The sequence below is a fragment of the Schistocerca cancellata genome, chromosome 1, assembly GCF_023864275.1.
Source record: "Schistocerca cancellata isolate TAMUIC-IGC-003103 chromosome 1, iqSchCanc2.1, whole genome shotgun sequence".
Classification (NCBI taxonomy): domain Eukaryota; kingdom Metazoa; phylum Arthropoda; class Insecta; order Orthoptera; family Acrididae; genus Schistocerca; species Schistocerca cancellata.
The window spans coordinates 507,100,394-507,118,349 of record NC_064626.1 but is presented as its reverse complement, the minus strand read 5'-3'; the positions used below and the strand labels follow the sequence as shown (position 1 = coordinate 507,118,349).

At 44.8% G+C, this 17,956-nt stretch overlaps 1 pseudogene; it reads left to right on the top strand.

Moving 5' to 3' along the window:
* The first annotated feature begins 2,624 nt into the window (after positions 1-2,624).
* LOC126102287 (5S ribosomal RNA) lies at positions 2,625-2,742 on the top strand (annotated as a pseudogene).
* Positions 2,743-17,956: the final 15,214 nt, after the last annotated feature.

Here is a 17,956-nt window from a genome sequence, read left to right as displayed (position 1 = left end):
AGTGGCCAGATTATTTTCCACTTTTAAGGCAAGCAATTAACTCTTGGTGATTATAAATCAGGGCGATAGACTATTTTTACTTGGAACTTCCCGTAGAGGTCACCACTGAACTGTTAATAGTGCTGTTTCCGATAGGAATATTATTATTAGGAACATTAAAATATTTTGTGCGTGTGAACTTCGACTGTCTATATCAGTCAGTTACAACTCAAACCTTTTATTTGTGGTCATACTTCCTGATCCTGCTGAGTAAACAGCAAATGGATACATTTCCTTTCAGTGACTACACTTTCAGTGACTACAAAGGGTAATATGGATCTGCAGACTGGATATTTTTGTCAGTATATTATCCATCGCTTTCTGGCTGACCGCAAAAATAGTTGTTAGATTCTTGTAAACGGCAAAGGTAGATATAAAGAACGCACAGACAATTTAAAATCTTTTCCCAAGCTTCGCAACGAAGTAACGACAGTTTAAATATTTACCCGCCGCCAAACAAGGAGGCTCCTACGTGTATTCATATTGCCCCAGCGACGTCGTGAATTATTGTTGCAGTGGACACGGGAATATCGAGCATGGACAGTGGATCAGTGGAAACGTCGCACCTGGTAAGATGACTCGCTTTTCCTGTTAGACCAGGTCGATGGTTGTGTTTGTAAATGCCATCATTCAGACTCAAAGCTGCTCGAAATATGGACCGCGCCACAGGCGCACGCCGTTGGGGGCAGTATTATGTTCTGGACAAAACTCGCCTGGGCTTCCAAGGTTAAACGAAGCCATCATGACAGTTGTGGACTACACAAACATTTTGCGGACCACATGCGTCTTTTCACGCTTTATGTCTTCCCTAACAGCTTTGGCGTCTTCCAAAAGGACAACTGTATAACTGCCCATGTCACAAGGACAGAATCATATGTACCCTTTGAAGACTATGATTATAAACTCTCACTTACGTTTTTGTTACAAAGTTTGCTTAATCTTAACCTGTCGGAATACATCTGGAACGCTATTGGGCCCAAGCTCCGCTTTCACAAACTACTGGCTCATAATTTACAGCATTTGTGGCCTGTGCGTAGACATCCGGTTTCACATACTTCCATAAAACTGGCAAGGACTTGTTGAACCTCTGTTTAGCAGAGTCACTGATGTATCGCGTTTTAGTGGTGAATTAATACGCCATTAAGCAGGTGGTCTCATTAGTACATGAAAATCTAAGAACCATGGTTCACATGGCTCGCAACACTATGGAACTTAATTTCTGAGGTCATCAGTCCCCTAGAACTTAGAACTGCTTAAACCTAACTAACCTAAGGATATCACACACATCCATGCCCGAGGCAGGATTCGAACCTGCGACCGTAGTGGTCGAGCGATTCCAGACTGTAGCGACTAGGACCGCTTGGCCACTCTGGCCGGCTCTAAGAGCCATGTTCGTAGTAAACGCGCTGTGTATATTTGATGTTCGTGAAGTGTCTGTTACAACGGGTGTCTCTCCTGAGAGTCGTCAGACGCATTTTCTCTGGTATTTTCGGCAGATATATGAAGTTTAGTTTTTGTAATGCGTAACTGGAGCCAGCCCAAACAAATGCTGCTCATCACGTCTTTCAGGCCGCTGTAGCCGAGCGGTTCTAGGCGTTTCAGTCCGGAACCGCGCTGCTGCTACCGTCCCAGGCTCGAATCCTGCCTCGGGCATGGATATTTTGTGATATCCTTAGATTACTTAGGTTCACGTAGTTCTAAGTCTAGGGGACTGAGGACATCAGATGTTGAGTCCCATAGTGCTTAGAGCCATTTGAACCATTTGAACGTCTTTCAGGCGACGCCCAGCGTCGACGGAAAGCGTCCGACTGTTTCCCGTTAAAAAATTGGTAAATACTCGTATTAACAGCGACAGTATAACATGATAAATAATCAGAACTAGAGCAGTGACGGACACCGATTCCTCATACGGATCTAATGTCGACGATACGGGAGGCTGTTTATCGCGCTTCGAATTGTGAGCGGCATGTCTCTTAGCGTCCTGAGGACGGCCACCTTGTGGCCATACAACCGAATATCTGTTCTCGGCCATGGTTCGGCTCTGTGCGGCTTCGTAGACATCATGTAACTCATGTCTTTCACCTGAGGTTGGGACACCGGTGTTAAACCGTCAACCTGTATCGGCGGAAAGTTAAGACGTCTAGACATTGCAATCGGGACACAATGGCAGTAGCGAGTCTTAACCACATCATAGTGGCACGTTCCAAGTACACCACTGCAGAATTAGACTTGTACAGGAAATTGGTTGCGAGTGGTTCCCTCTCCTCACCAGTGTTTCTGTTTTACTCTACCGTTTTGATAACTTGTTCACAGACTATCTGAAAACCCACCGGCATCCAAATTTAATTTCTGAGTTGGCTAGATCGTCATTTTCACATGGCGTCAGTCCAGTTCGTAATCGACTGCGTAATTTTGAGTTTTAATTTGCGTACAGACCTCTATTTGTCTATTAAATTTTCATTATTACCTTCTTGTGCATTTTATATCACTGTTCTACTGGCACTATCGCACATACCGTTGGCTGTATTGCGTTTGTCATTTTGGATTTTTCTTTCATTTTAAGTAAGTCTGTCCGTATGCTACGTGGCAATGGCCTTTCCGCAGTGAATACACCGGTTCCCGTCAGATCACCGAAGTTAAGCGCTGTCAGGCGTGGCTTGCACTTGGATGGGTGACCATCCTGGAAGCCATGCGCTGTTGCCATTTTTCGGGGTGCACTCAGCCTCATGATGCCAACTGAGGAGCTACTCCACCGAATAGTATCGGCTCCGGTCGAAGAAAACCATCATAACGGCCGGGAGAGCGGTGTGCTGACCACACGCCCCTCCTATCCGCATCCCCAGCTGAGGATGACCGGCGGTCGGATGGTCCCGATGGGCCACTTGTGGCCTGTAGACGGAGTGCTCTGTCCGTATGCTACACTTCTCATATTGTTGTATGATGTTATCTGCAGTTTTGTTCTTCAGCTATTGCAGTACTTATTGTATGATGTACGATGCTTGCCCTTTCATGTTTTGTCTTTTACTATAAGAGCATCCTCATGTTTGTCATAATGTTGATGTATTGTGCTTTTTGTAATCCTGTTCCAATGTCAATATTATCACTGCCACTGGCCGTCTGGTGTTCGTCTAATTGCGCTTTTATTTTACTTGAAGGATGTATTTGTATACTAACTTCGTACTTTTGTAGTATTCTCCTTTCTTGCGATTATGTTTCTTCTTACCGTTGTTTTCTGTGTTTTCCTTGTACCCCAAAACCAAAATAAAGAAATTAAGAAAATGAATAAAAATAGAGTAGCAGCGGTGGAGGGCATGGCAGTAGCAGTCAAGACGCACTGGGCGGTAACGTCGCTGGTGGCATAGTAGGATTTTGCTTCATTGTTACCATGTGGTTCAGGCACTTCACTTTGATCATGTGAAAGCTGATGAGAGCTACGAAGATAAAAAGAGTATTTCAAATGAATCTACGTTCTCCTTCTAGTCGTAATTGCGCAGCTAGCTAAATGCTGGTATCTGTGTTGAGAGACGGCTTTCCAGCCGATATGAAATATTTATCATGCGATATTTCGAAAACTATTAGATGAAAATATTCAATTTTTGCGCATCTTACGGTCTGAGTATCTTCACTAAATAATGAACTGAATTTCTTTCGTTCTGCGTCGTAAGTGCTGCACTGCATCAAATTAAGTAAAACAGTGCAAGAAATTTTAGTGTGCTCACATAGGTAGAAACACAATGCGTTAACTTTACGTATGGTTGATTTCAGCTCATATAAGAGGGGACACAAAAGAAACCGGATTGTTGTCATAAAAAATTTATTGACGAACCTTTTTACTAAATTACTTCAGTCACCTTCAAAATATTCTCCATTACATGCGATGCACTTGTCAAGTCTCTTTTCCCACTGTTGGAAGCATGTTCGGAACTCTTCAAGTTTGATATTCTCCAGTGCCCTATGTGAAGCTGTTTTTACCGCCTCCACATCGTCATAACGCTCCCCTTTTAGCGTTTTTTTCATTCGTGGAAATAGGAAAAAGTCGCACGGGCCTATTTCCGGCGAATAAGGAGCGTGGGGAACAACAGACCACCTCTGAGATGTCAAATAGTGGGTCACTCGTAAGGCCGTGTGTGCTGGAGCGTTGTTGTGATGCAGAAACCAGTCACCTGATCGCCAAAGTTCCGGGTGTTTCCTCCTCACATCCTCTCGCAGACGCCTTAAAACATCCAATTAAAAGTGGTGGTTAACAGTCTGGCCAGGGGGTACGAATTCCCGATGCACAATTCCACGAACATCAAAAAAGACAATGATCATCGTCTTCACATTTGACCTCACTTGCCTTGCTTTTTTTGGTCTGGGAGAGTTGGGAGTCCTCCACTGGCTCGACGCTTGCTTGGTTTCTGGGTCATACCCGTAACACCAACTCTCATCCCCTGTAATGACTTTGTTCAAGAAGTTTGGATCACGTGCAATCTCTGTTTTCAAGCCCTGACACACATTCATGAGGATGGTTTTTTGCTCCTGTGTGAGAAGGCGCGGAACAAATTTAGCAGAAACACGTCTCATGTGCAAATCCTCACTCAAAATCCGCTGGCACGAGCTCCAACTGATTCATGTCTCTGCTGAAATTTGGTCGATAGTTTGGCGACGATCCTCGTTGATCTTTTGTCGGGCCTTTTCAATGTTCTACTCATTTCGCGATGTTGAAGGGCGTACAGAACGAGCTTGGTCTTCAACACACATCTCACTACGTTTAAAGCGCCCAAACCGCTCGAAAACTTGTGTGCGGCTCATAGCGTCCTCCTGGAAAGCTTCCTGAAGCATTTGGTGTGTCTCCGTTGCAGGTTTTTGAAGCAGGAAACAAAATTTCACACACACTCTTTGTTCTTTTAAAGTTGCCATAACGACTTCGCAGATGTAACCCGCCAACAGTCAGAGAAACACAATACCACACTTGCACGTTCAGCTCTACAGTGACGCCGTCTGCACAGCTGTTTCATTAAGGTCTCTACTAAGACCATCTAGTGTGAGAACCCTACACTACGTCTACGAGTGGCAGCGCCCTCGGAGTCCGGTTTCTTTTGGGTCCCACTCGTACTTGGCAGTGAATCAAATGTCGATAAGATATGTAAATTTTACTTGAAATTGAGAGCAGAATGATATCTCATTTAGTTCTCGAGGTATTGAGTTTTATATGAGGTCATAACAATCGCCACGTCTAATCAACGATTCAAAATACTGAAACCAGGTTTTGTAGAAATGATAGTACGCAATGAGGTTGATGTGTTGTACGGCAAATGTTCGAAACTTTTCTATTCACTGAGATATGGAGATGCTCGTCCGCAGCAGTGAGATTTCGGAAGCTCAAGACCCATTCAGACGTCCATAGCAGTGTAGGAAAATTCAAGCGGCGCGCGTATACACATCCACAGCACCTGGCCATCGGCGTAACAGGACGAGCACACACTCCCACAGGAGCGAACAGGTTAAGCGTGATACCACTAGGTGGTACTGTGAAGTGCTGACGTTAATGCAGAGGCCGGAACAGTGTGTCACTGCTTGGGAAGAAGGTGTGAGACGCCAGCAGCTGCCTGCCGCCCCCGCCGCCCCCAGAGGCGGATCGCGCTAATTGTCGGCGCGGCGCCGTGCTGGGCTGGGCTGGGCTGGGCCACGGCCGCCGGACGCGCCCTCGCCTTGACTGATGGAGCCGGGGGCGGGGTCGCGCCCACACAGGCCGCTGACAGCCGGGCGTCAGCCCTCCTCGCCTCCCGGCTGGGGGCCGCAGCAGCTACCCAGATTGCTTTAGCCTCGCTGATGTATTGCTTACATATTTATTTAATCACTTCTGTCTGCACCTCGTTTTGTTTTACTTTTCGTCTTCGTTCTGAGATCTTCTCAGGAGCTGGCCTCGAAGGAGCAAAGTCCGTTAGAATAGAGACCATTAACAGATTTACGCATTAGCCTTTTAACATAAAATTCACATGTCGCCACAAGGAGCTGCAAGTTGTAAGAGTACCTCTCAGCCGGGAAGCAGTTCTCTTCCTTGCACCACTGGTTCTCTTTGGGCTGTTGCTTTCTGTCGAGTCTGGGCCGGAGTATGGATGCGAGAAGTATGGTAGCCTTGATGAGGAGAAAGTGGATACGCCAGTAAGTTAACAGAATAGAGACGAAATCTAATCGCGAGTGATTTATGCAGTTTTACGTGTAAATAAAGGTGTTATGGCATTGTTAGCAGGGCCATCCTTCGGAATGGTTTCGGTCGCTGAGCGGAAAGAGTACTCTTTCTCCACGCTCTTTTGCACCTATCCTTGCAGATATGTGAGAGTGTGTTGTATGCGTATTGTGGAGTGTAGGTTAGTGTAATACACTACTGGCCATTAAAATTGCTACACCACGAAGATGACGTGCTACAGACGCGAAATTTAACCGACAGGAAGAAGACGAAGTGATATGCAAATGATTAGCTTTTCAGAGCTTTCACACAAGGTTGGCGCCGGTGGCGACACCTACAACGTGCTGACATGAGGAAAGTTTCCAAACGATTTCTCATACACAAACAGTAGTTGACTGGCGTTGCCTGGTGAAACGTTGTTGTGATGCCTCGTGTAAGGAGCAGAAATGCGTAACATCACGTTTCCGACTTTCATAAAGGTCGGATTGCAGCCTATCGCGACTGCGGTTTATCGTATCGCGACATCGGTGCTCACGTTGGTCGAGATCCAATGACTGTTAGCAGAATATGGAATCGGTGGGTTCAGGAGGGTAATACGGAACGCCGTGCTGGATACCAACGGCCTCGTATCACTAGCAGTCGAGATGACACGCATCTTATCCGCATGGCTGTAGCGGATCGTGTAGCCACGTCTCGATCCCTGAGTCAACAGATGGGGACGTTTGCAAGATAACAGCCATCTGCACTAGCAGTTCGACGACGTTTGCAGCAGCATGGACTATCAGCTCGGAGACCATGGCTGCGGTTACCCTAGACGCTGCATCACAGACAGGAGCGCCTGCGATGGTGTACTCAACGACGAACCTGGGTGCACGAATGGCAAAACGTAATTTTTTCGGATGAATTCAGGTTCTGTTTACAGCATCATGATGGCCGCATACGTGTTTGGCGACATCGCGGTGAACGCGAACATTGGAAGCGTGTATTCGTTACCGCCATCCTGGGGTATCACCCGGCGTGATGGTATGGAGTGCTATTGGCCACACGTCTTGGTCACCTCTTGTTCGCATTGACCGCACTTTGAACAGTGGGCGTTACGTTTCAGATGTGTTACGACCAGTGGCTCGACCCTTCATCGCCGGCCGCGGTGGTCTAGCGGTTCAGGCGCTCAGTCCGGAACCGCGCGACTGCTACGGTCGCAGGTTCGTATCCTGCCTCGGGCATGGATGTGTGTGATGTCCTTAGGTTAGTTAGGTTTAAGTAGTTCTAAATTCTAGGGGACTGATGACCACAGATGTTAAGTCCCATAGTGCTCAGAGCCATTTGAACCATTTGAACCCTTCATTCGATCCCTGCGAAACCCTACATTTCAGCAGGATAATGCGCGACCGCATGTCGCAGGTCCTGTACGGGACTTTCTGGATACAGAAAATGTTTGACTGCTGCCCTGGCTAGCACATTCTCCAGATCTCTCACCAATTGGAAACGTCTGGTCAATGGTGGCCGAGCAACTGGGTCGTCACAATACGCCAGTCACTACTCTTGATGAACTGTGGAACCGTGTTGAAGCTGCATGGGCAGCTGTACCTGTACACGCCATCCAAGCTCTGTTTGACTCAATGCCCAGGCGTATCAAGGCCGTTCTTACGGCCAGAGGTGGTTGTTCTGGCTACTAATTTCTCAGGATCTATGGACCCAAATTGCGTGAAAATTTAATCACATGTCAGTTCTAGTATAATATATTTGTCCAATGAATACTCGTTTATCATCTGCATTTCTTCTTGGTGTAGCAATTTTAATGGCCAGTAGTGTAGATGTGTCTAGAGCGCTATCACGCAGGTGTTCGTCAACGACGTTGGCTACCGAAGCGAGTGTTATTTAACGTTGATTATTACAAGTAACTGGAAAAATTCTCACTGGCAATAGACTTGCAAGAACGAGAGGTAGAACTCTGATTTGAGCAGTGTGCATGTAAGATCAGGAAATCTTAGCGACGGATAGTTGGTAATAAACTCCAAAAGTGTTTTGAAATGTGACTCGAACTGTCACAATCAGTACTTTCCCATTCATTAATTTGTATTCTTATTAATTAATCTGTCAGTGATCGTATAGGTTAAAGGCACTCAGACATCGTTAGAAGCGAAATATAATCAACGCGTGCCAATTCTGCTGGTAATTAAACAGTCCAACTGAGGAAAACTAATTAAAATGTGACAAAAATTTACTAGTGGAGAGCTTACCACATCCTCAAGAAGAAAGTTTCTTTGCGAAAAAGGCTAGAAAATTGTCATATATGTCAAGAAATTTTATCTGACATCACGAGTGGCGGAAGTGATTGGTGTGTGATGAATTAAATGTGATCCTCGTTACCACGAATGTTATCTGGATGTTTTGGGTGTTAACGTCTAAAAGTGCTTCAGACCTGTCGTGGGTTAGGAAGGCAAGTTCTCACATAAGACAAACGTGAACATCACAAATGTTTTGTTGAGGTAGAATACGTGACGATCATTAGGTCTGTATCAAAATTTCTAACGTGAGCAACTCTGATTTTGTTTGTTGTTATGTGCTTGTAAATGGAACTTCGTGAGCTCACCATGAAGGTCGTTAGCGCACCTTACATTTAGACACGGCAAAAAGTAAACCAGATTTCAATAATTAGGATGAGACGACTGGTAAGATATCACAGACATGTCAACGATTAGGTACCAGTTGCTCCCGAATCTGATCAATGCCAACCCTGACCACAACCAGTAAACTTCTTCTACAGCTTGCTTACACAATTAACCTCCGCCAAATATGCCACTTGATATGCAGTGAAAATAACTCTATTCACACGATTATTAAGGTCTACATTCTGCATGAGAACTCTATTCTTGATTAAGTTCCACACTTGTAACGATCGTGAATAGGTATTTTCTTTTGTTTGAGAAAATCTGCATCCAGTTAGCAGGTCAGATACAACGCTGCAAACAGCAATGTATTGGTACATGCTATAAAAAGGCCAGAGCTCAGAAGTTCATGTGATGTACAGAGTGCGTGAATTTTTCTCTGGCGTACAGGTGTACAGGGTGAAATTCCTAGGGACTGTTCAAAATCATTTGACGAATTTTGAACATAATCTCAAGCAGCAAAAGGTGTGTATGCTTTTGCAACCCTCCTCCTTCATGCCCTCTGGAGGCGTGATGAATGGTGGTGTGACACTGACACATGTGTGAATAAAACGCCGAAGTTTGCCTCTAAAACCCCTTAGTTTGGCAGCAACCTTGATGCCCCCTACACACCTTTTATGTGCACTTTAAATTGTACCTGTATAGAGAGAAGTCGTAGCTATTTCCTAGGCACCTGCAGGCATGCAAATCCCTTGACACCCTTCAGCTGAGTGGTATTACGCTGCTGCTCTGGCACCTGCTGGTGGGCATGCAGAGTCTGAGAAGTTTCGAGGGGGCTGCCTGCCTATAGGGGACTAAGAATTGTCAGGGGTGTTTCTCTGTACTGATAGATCTTTTTATGTGCTCAACGAAGGAATTCACGTGGCACCAATGGTGCTGTCGAACTGGGGGGAGTTAGGGACCCTTTGTTGTTTCATTCACGTAAATGCCACCCCCTCCCCTTATCACCACCGCGATGCACAGGAGGGCAGGAAGCAGGAGTGGCGAAAAGGTTAAACCACGTTTTGCTGCTGTGAATCACCTTCAAATTTCGTCCAATGGTCTTGAATGTTCCCAGTGGCTCCACCCTGTACACCAGAGCAAAAGCTGTGGTCGTGCTACACTCCAAAGGTGTAATAGTCATCTTCAGTATGGTTGCTCGCCAACGATGAAATTAGAGTGAACGAATCGTCCAGGGGTGTCAGTAGTGTCAAAGGTTACCAAGAACGTCGTCCTTCTGCTTATTATACTGTGTAGCATCGTTTACGACCGAAAAGTGTATGGAAATCAACGACCCAAGGGAAATGGTGGATTCATTGAGAGCCTTTATGTTACCCATTATTGCTTTTCGTGTCGATTCTGAACGACGATATCTGAATTTTTTTCCTCAGCCACCTATAATAAAACCGTGTCATTTCAATGTTCAGCGCCGTGGTTCTGACCTCCATCAGAGATATGTCAAAATAATACGTGAAATGTGGGTAAGAGGGGTCGTGGAGATGTTCCCAACGTGTGACACGCACACGGTGGTGCTGGGCAGAACTGAGCTGGAATTCGGTGTCAGTGTGACATCATTCACCCACGTTACACCTCACATGAACGTCTGGACTCTGGTCTTTTTTTTTTTCGCATTTGTCTACACCTTGCTGTTTGAGGCGTCGGGCTGTCCAAGGGAGACGTCGCTGGGCGCCAGGCTTTTGCACCATTGCAGGAGGTTGCAGGCAACTTTCAGCCAAACTTCAAACTTCTGGGTCCCATGTCCGAGGAAGTGACCCTTTAACTGTATATTGCAGTGTATTTCTGTTCATTCAGTTTAATGAAATGTGTGCCTGTCGTATCGATAGACATAAAGAGACAGTTTGGCTCATTAGTGAAGTATATATCATTCTTATTTTTAACGTTTATTTAGGTGGCGTCATGAACTGATCTCTTCAGTTTCAATTATCGCCCAATTCCTTTCAAGGATTAGGCCATAGTCGGTTCCGAACTCACTAAGAAAGTCTCATCTTTTACAAGGTCTTGCGGTATTCCTTTTCCCATTCGGCTTGTAGGTCAGGATCTCCTGGGGAAATCTATGACCTGTCGCTCACATAAGATATTTTCTCCAATTTTCACGGTACTTTTGAGTTTTTTCAGTGATGTTGGAAACATTTAATTCTTCATTTCTAATCATATCTCTATTTGTGATTGTTTTAAAATTTTATTTTCTTTATTTATTTGTGGTAACCCAGCGTTCGCTTCTATAGGATAAGACAGGGGCACCATAACTTTCTGGAATTTCATAGTGGTCTCTTTCTGTACTTTATGGACCAGTTTGCTGGTAATGGCAACTTGGGAATTTTGTATTTTATATTCAACTAGCTGAGTGGCCGGCGTTCCTGGGCTATATATTTATTCCGGACTTCTATTAGCACGTATCCTCTACTCCCTCTCTGTGTGCCTGCCTACTTTATGTCCTACTCTCCCTCATCACCACCTACTTCTCTCTCTGCCCTCTCTTCCTCCCCTCTGCCTCTGTCAAGATCCTTCGCTTTCCATTCTCGGCCATCTCCTCTTCGCCCCTCTCTCAGTCCATCCCCCCCTACCCTCCCTGTCCATCTCCTCCTCCACCCTGTTTGTGTCTGTTTCCTCCTTCGCCCCCTCTGTCTGTCCAGCTTCTCTCCCCCTTTCTCTCTCCACGCTAACATCCTCACCCCAGGAAGAGGCTGTTGTTTCTTCCCCCACAGTATTTTTTTTTCAGATAATAAGTAGTATGCTTACCAAGTTTGATTAAAATCTATCCCGGGATATAGTAGGGACTTTCTACCCATGGCTTTGCCCATGTATGCATATATCAGATATATTTCACTTATATTTAGCATTTTTCACACATATTTGCACACATGTTTCACCTGTATCTCTAGAGAATTTCTCCCTGCGGTTTCCTTTAGCCGCAGTATGATGTATATGATATCGTATCTCCTGAACTACGTATCGTACAAATGATACAAGTTGGAGGTTAGTAGCGGAGTTAGTTGTAAATAAGTAATTTCCCCTCTCATAATCTTGTGGGGGTTGTCAGCCAGAAAAAGTTTTGTAAAGGTTTGAAATTACGTGTAAAGTATGTTGCAGGTCACTAAGTCCTCTCATTCTCAAATTCTGGATGAATAAAGTAAGTGTATTCAGGCGTAATGGGCAACACTGATTTTTGACCTCAGGCCTCATCCCTTCGATAAACGAGTGGTTCTGACTACCATAGCGATTTTTCAAAGACAGGAAGTAAAATGTGCAGCAAGTGTGGCTGAAATCTATCTACTTGTTTATGACGAGATATGGAATATACATCAATACAAACGTACATTCATTTTTATAATATGTATGGATATCGGAGTTAAACTGAAAACTTTTAACAGAGCCCAAGTAAGAGATTCAGGAGACTTGTTCTGAAACTGAATGATCTAAAACGATATACAGGGTGTTGCAAAAAGGTACGGCCAAACTTTCAGGAAACATTCCTCACACACAAATAAAGAAAAAATGTTATGTGGACATGTGTCCGGAAAGGCTTAATTTCCATTTTAGAGCTCATTTTAGTTTCGTCAGTATGTACTGTACTTCCTCGATTCACCACCAGTTGGCCCAATTGAAGGAATGGAATGTTGACTTCGGTGCTTGTGTTGACATGCGACTCATTGCTCTACAGTACTAGCATCAAGCACATCAATACGTAGCATCAACAGGTTAGTGTTCATCGCGAACGTGGTTTTGCAGTCAGTGCAATGTTTACAAATGCGAGGTTGGCAGATGCCCATTTGATGTATGGATTAGCACGGGGCAATAGCCGTGGCCCGGTACGTTTGTATCGAGGCAGATTTCCAGAACGAAGGTGTCCCGACAGGAAGACGTTCGAAGCAATTGATCGGCGTCTTAGGGAGCACGGCACATTCGCGACTGGGGAAGACCTAGAACGACGAGGACACCTGCAATGGACGAGGCAATTCGTCGCGCAGTTGACGATAACCCTAATGTCAGCGTCAGAGAAGTTGCTGCTGTACAAGGTAACGTTGACCACGTCACTGTATGGAGAGTGCTACGGGAGAACCAGTTGTTTCCGTGCCATGTACAGCTTGTGCAGGCACTATAAGCAGCTGATTGGCCTCCACGGGTACACTTCTGCGAATGGTTCATCCAACAATATGTCAATCCTCATTTCAGTGCAAATGTTCTCTTTACGGATGAGGCTTCATTCCAACGTGATCAAATTGTAAATTATCACAATCAACATGTGTGGGCTGACGAGAATCCGCACGCAATTGTGCAATCACGTCATCAACACAGATTTTCTATGAACGTTTGGGCAGGCATTGTTGGTGATGTCTTGATTGGGCCCCATGTTCTTCCACCTACGCTCAGTGGAACACGTTATCATTATTTCATACGGGATAGCGTTCTCGCTTCCCACGCCCGGGCTCCCGGGTTCGATTCCCGGCGGGGTCAGGGATTTTCTCTGCCTCGTGATGGCTGGGTGTTGTTTGCTGTCCTTAGGTTAGTTAGGTTTCAGTAGTTCTAAGTTCTAGGGGACTGATGACCATAGATGTTAAGTCCCATAGTGCTCAGAGCCATTTGAACCATACTGGATACTCTACCTGTGCTGCTAGAACATGTGCCTTTACAAGTACGACACAACATGTGGTTCATGCACGATGGAGCTCTTGCACATTTCAGTCGAAGTGTTCGGACGCTTCTCAACAACAGATTCGGTGACCGATGGATTGGTAGAGGCGGACCAATTCCATGGCCTCCACGCTCGCCTGACCTCAACCCTCTTGACTTTCATTTATGAGGGCATTTGAAAGCTCTTGTCTACGCAACCCGGGTACCAAATGTAGAGACTCTTCGTGCTCGTATTGTGGACGGCTGTGATACAATACGCCATTCTCCAGGGCTGCTTCAGCGCATCAGGGATTCCATGCGATGGATGGTGGATGCATGTATCCTCGCTAACGGAGGACATTTTGAACATTTCCTGTAACTAAGTGTTTGAAGTCACGCTGGTACATTCTGTTGCTGTGTGTTCCATTCCATGGTTAATAAGATTTGAAGAGAAGTAATAAAATGAGCTCTAACATGGAAAGTAAGCGTTTCCGGACACATGTCCACATAACATATTTTCTTTCTTTGCGTGTGAGGAATGTTTCCTGAAAGTTTGGCCGTACCTTTTTGTAACACCCTGTATAATTTGACTGCCTTATGAAAAGCACTTTCACTATCGGATGGGAGTCGTTGCGCGCTTCGATGAAGTCGATGGCTGTGGCTGCAGTGATGCAGCAACCACCAGTGTCATCCAATAAGGCGTGGTCTTGACAAAGGAGACAGACAAAGTGTGTCCCACAACATAGGACATGGAGGCCACAGAGGTGTGGCGAAGCCAGCTTGTCTGAGGGAGTCAACCCCGACAGAAATCAGGGAGGCAGAGGTGGCAGCCCCTTCACCCGTCTAAGCCCTGGAGCGCACGTGACGCGGGTGGCTCGTCCTATAATTACTGGTAAACTCATAAATAGCCTTGGATACAGGACTGGATCAATTCAGTTCCCTTTTAACTGTAGATTAAACCTGTTTTTCTAATGCAGTATGTTCCAGTCATTAGGCTTTACATAGCAAGGATGTTCAAAAAAGGTGTTGCATTTCACCATTGGCACTATAATTTAGATTATAATGGAGCAGTAGCACTTTTGATACCACTAAAAGGACAGCCACAGTCATTTCAAGACCGTTTGTCACAGTTCGAATCTTTAAAGTATCACTTTTTTTTCTTAATAGATTCAGCTAAAAGGCCACAGTTCGACGGAGAGAGTTTAAGGAAAGGCCAGAAGTTTACAGTTATGTGTCTGTCACAATCAAGAAATAATGGCATATTTCCTGACCAGGTTGTCGGATAGATTATGGAACAATGTAAGCCTGGAAACTAGTGACAGATTAAAACTGTGTGCCAGCCCAGGCTGAAACCCCGACCTTTGTTTTTCGTAGGCAACGTTCTTATCAACTCAACCGTTCAGACACGACCTATGGCTTGCTAACACTGTTACATTTCTGTTGTATTTCATTCCATTTAGGAATTCGTCTTACTTTCCAAACTCCCGGAAGCTCTCCTGCCTTGCATTAACAATACATCCGGAAGACATGATGGTGCGGAGAGAATGGTTTCGTCTCAGCCTTGGATTTGTTTCTAATAAGACTCACTCGCTCTGCATGGGATTGCTGTTCTGAAGCTGTGTGGTTTGAAGCGTAAATTTAGCTGCAGAGTGAAAGCATCGTACTTGAATGTAAAGGTTAATCACTTAATATTCGGCAAACAATAATATCCATAACGTGTAACCAGCAAATTTCTCACGGTAAGAAAACATTTACGAAAAAAAATTGAGTATCTCTATATAATGTCATCGCCACCAACTTATAACTTTCCATTGTCCCTGCTACGCCTTTGCATGCAACCGACCTTGGTGGCACAGTGCTTCTGACACGGGAGCCGTATTCCGAAGGACCAGGATTCACATTTCCGTCCAGATATCCAAATTTAGGCTTTCCCTTTTCCTTCTCAGTAGCTTAAAGCAAACGCCAGGATGGTTGTCTTGAAAACGCCAAGTCTACTTCCTTGTTTAACCTTTCTCCGTCGAGGCTTGTGCTCCGCGTCGAATGACATCGTTCTCCTTTCTATTCAGAAGAACGTAGAATTAAGATCTGTGAAGCCAGTGCATTTTTAATGTGTGTGCTTCATAACAAGCGAGAGGTTAACTTACGTCGTTGTTACACAGACAATGTACTGAGTTGAACTATTTCATTTGTTACGCCAACGACCACACACCTCACTTTCTTAGAGTGTGATTTCACTACAGGGTATCACGTCACAGTTACTAACTACTTTTGCAACTTTACTTTACATCTTCTACCTGCACGGTTTGTAACAAAAAAGGACTTGAGATACGTCGTAGTTAACTGGATTCCTATTTTGTGTGGACCAATCGTATCCACTATGTTTTAGACCGTACAGTATTCGACCTTTTGTCTCAGCGTGAGAATTTCCCCCAGCCTTGCGTCTCAAAGCTGTTGATTGCGTTTACGATTTTTATAAGCATGTTAACCAGCAGAATATGTGAAGATAGCACCGTTGCAAGTGTAATCCTCCGTTCTTTCATTCATTGTCCAGTCCCGATATTGTCGATTCCAATTTCAACAATCTCAAGATTTATATGGGGGCCAGTATGGAAGTGAAATTGATATCGACATTGGGCAATGAATGAATGGAGGGAGAATCGGGTTACCATTCTTTCGACGATGATGTCATGAGAGGCGGAGCATTAGCTCGAATTAGGGAAGTGTGAAAAAGGAAATCGGCATGCCCTTTCCAAGGGAACCACGCCAGTATTTGATTTAAGCTTTTCAGGGAAACCACGGAAAACTTATGTTTAGATACCAACGCGGAGTATTAAACTCTGTTCGCTGGGAAAACGGTTCCAGTGTCGCAAGCACTGTGCCATCTTGCTTGATTGTATGGAACGTCATAACAGGTTCAGTGAGTGGATGAAAATGGAAGGTGATGGGGCAATGGTTTGAGAAGGTCACAGGATGGATGAGTCCGGGCTTCACATCTTCGCTATGGTCGAGCGAATACCGCTAACGTCAAAGGGTACAGCGATAAGGACTCGAACCACACGTGAAAATTTTCAACGATATAGATAGTCCCGACTTCTTCTTAACAGACGACAATGGCTCTTTCATCAAGTTGTTCGTAGAGTGAATTACTTGCAGCTGAAAATATCCCACCACATCATGGAACAGCTGTCGACATATCTGAATATGAATCCTATATACAATGTCTGGAATGTAATGACGACACTAACCCTAGCTAGGTAACCATCAACAAGTGCTTGTCTAGACTTGAACACAAATTGAATTACGGTACTTCAATGGTAGCATACCGTATCGCTGCCAGGTTTTTGTGTCAGATAGAGGTAGTAATTTCGCCAACACCTCTATTGTTGATGGGGAAGATATGTTTCAATTCTGCCACAATTGTTTCTTTACTTTCAGAAACGTTGCAGTTACATGTTTTAGACATTATTCAATGGCGGGTGTTTGATAATTAACCTCTATTTGTCAGAACGAACGTTTCACTCTACAAATGGCTCTGAGCACTATGGGACTCAACATCTTAGGTCATAAGTCCCCTAGAACTTAGAACTACTTAAACCTAACTATCCTAAGGACATCACACACACCCATGCCCGAGGCAGGATTCGAACCTGCGACCGTAGCAGTCCCGCGGTTCCGGACTGCAGCGCCAGAACCGCTAGACCACCGCGGCCGGCTTTCACTCTACAATGAAGTTTGCACTTCATGTAACGAAGTTCTGTACTTTTGATGGGAATATTAGCGTTCAGTTGATGATGCGGTCAATAGGGAGTTCCAATAGGCTAGGAATGGGCAAGTAGATCGGCTATGCCCTTTGAAAGGAATCGTTCAGGTATTTATATTGTGAGATTTATGGAAATCAGAAGAAACGTATAGGCGGAAGGCTAGATGGAGATTTGAGCCTCCGTCGTACTAAATACAAGTCCAGTGTTTTACAACAGCTCCACGAGTCTTGCTTGCACTAGTGATGAGTCGCGTTGTCACCTCACCGGACGATGACGACGTACTCAGGTCAGGTGGATGTAAAATACGTCCATTAACACGCGAATGTGCCTGAAGGTGAGCCATAGGACTTCGAAATCTAACACAATTAAAGAAAAAAAAGTTGATATTAACAATAGAATGAATATTATTCTCCATACACAGCTGCTGTATACTGTGCTTCTGCATGGGAAAACAGCTCACGTATGTCGGAATGATGTCACGGTGATCATTACTGGCACTGTCCAAGCTACACTTATCCCGTGGCTACAAGTTATATCCATGATAGGTGCTCCGGACCTCAGAAATAAAAGCTGCGAAGGTGCAAATTCTTAAGAAGACATAGATTCTAGGAACCATTAGCTTTATGTTGAAGTCACGCAAGACACCTAGGCTCGAGTGAAAGACATTTTTAGTGTCAACGAGAAGTAGAAAGACCACTGGAATGAAC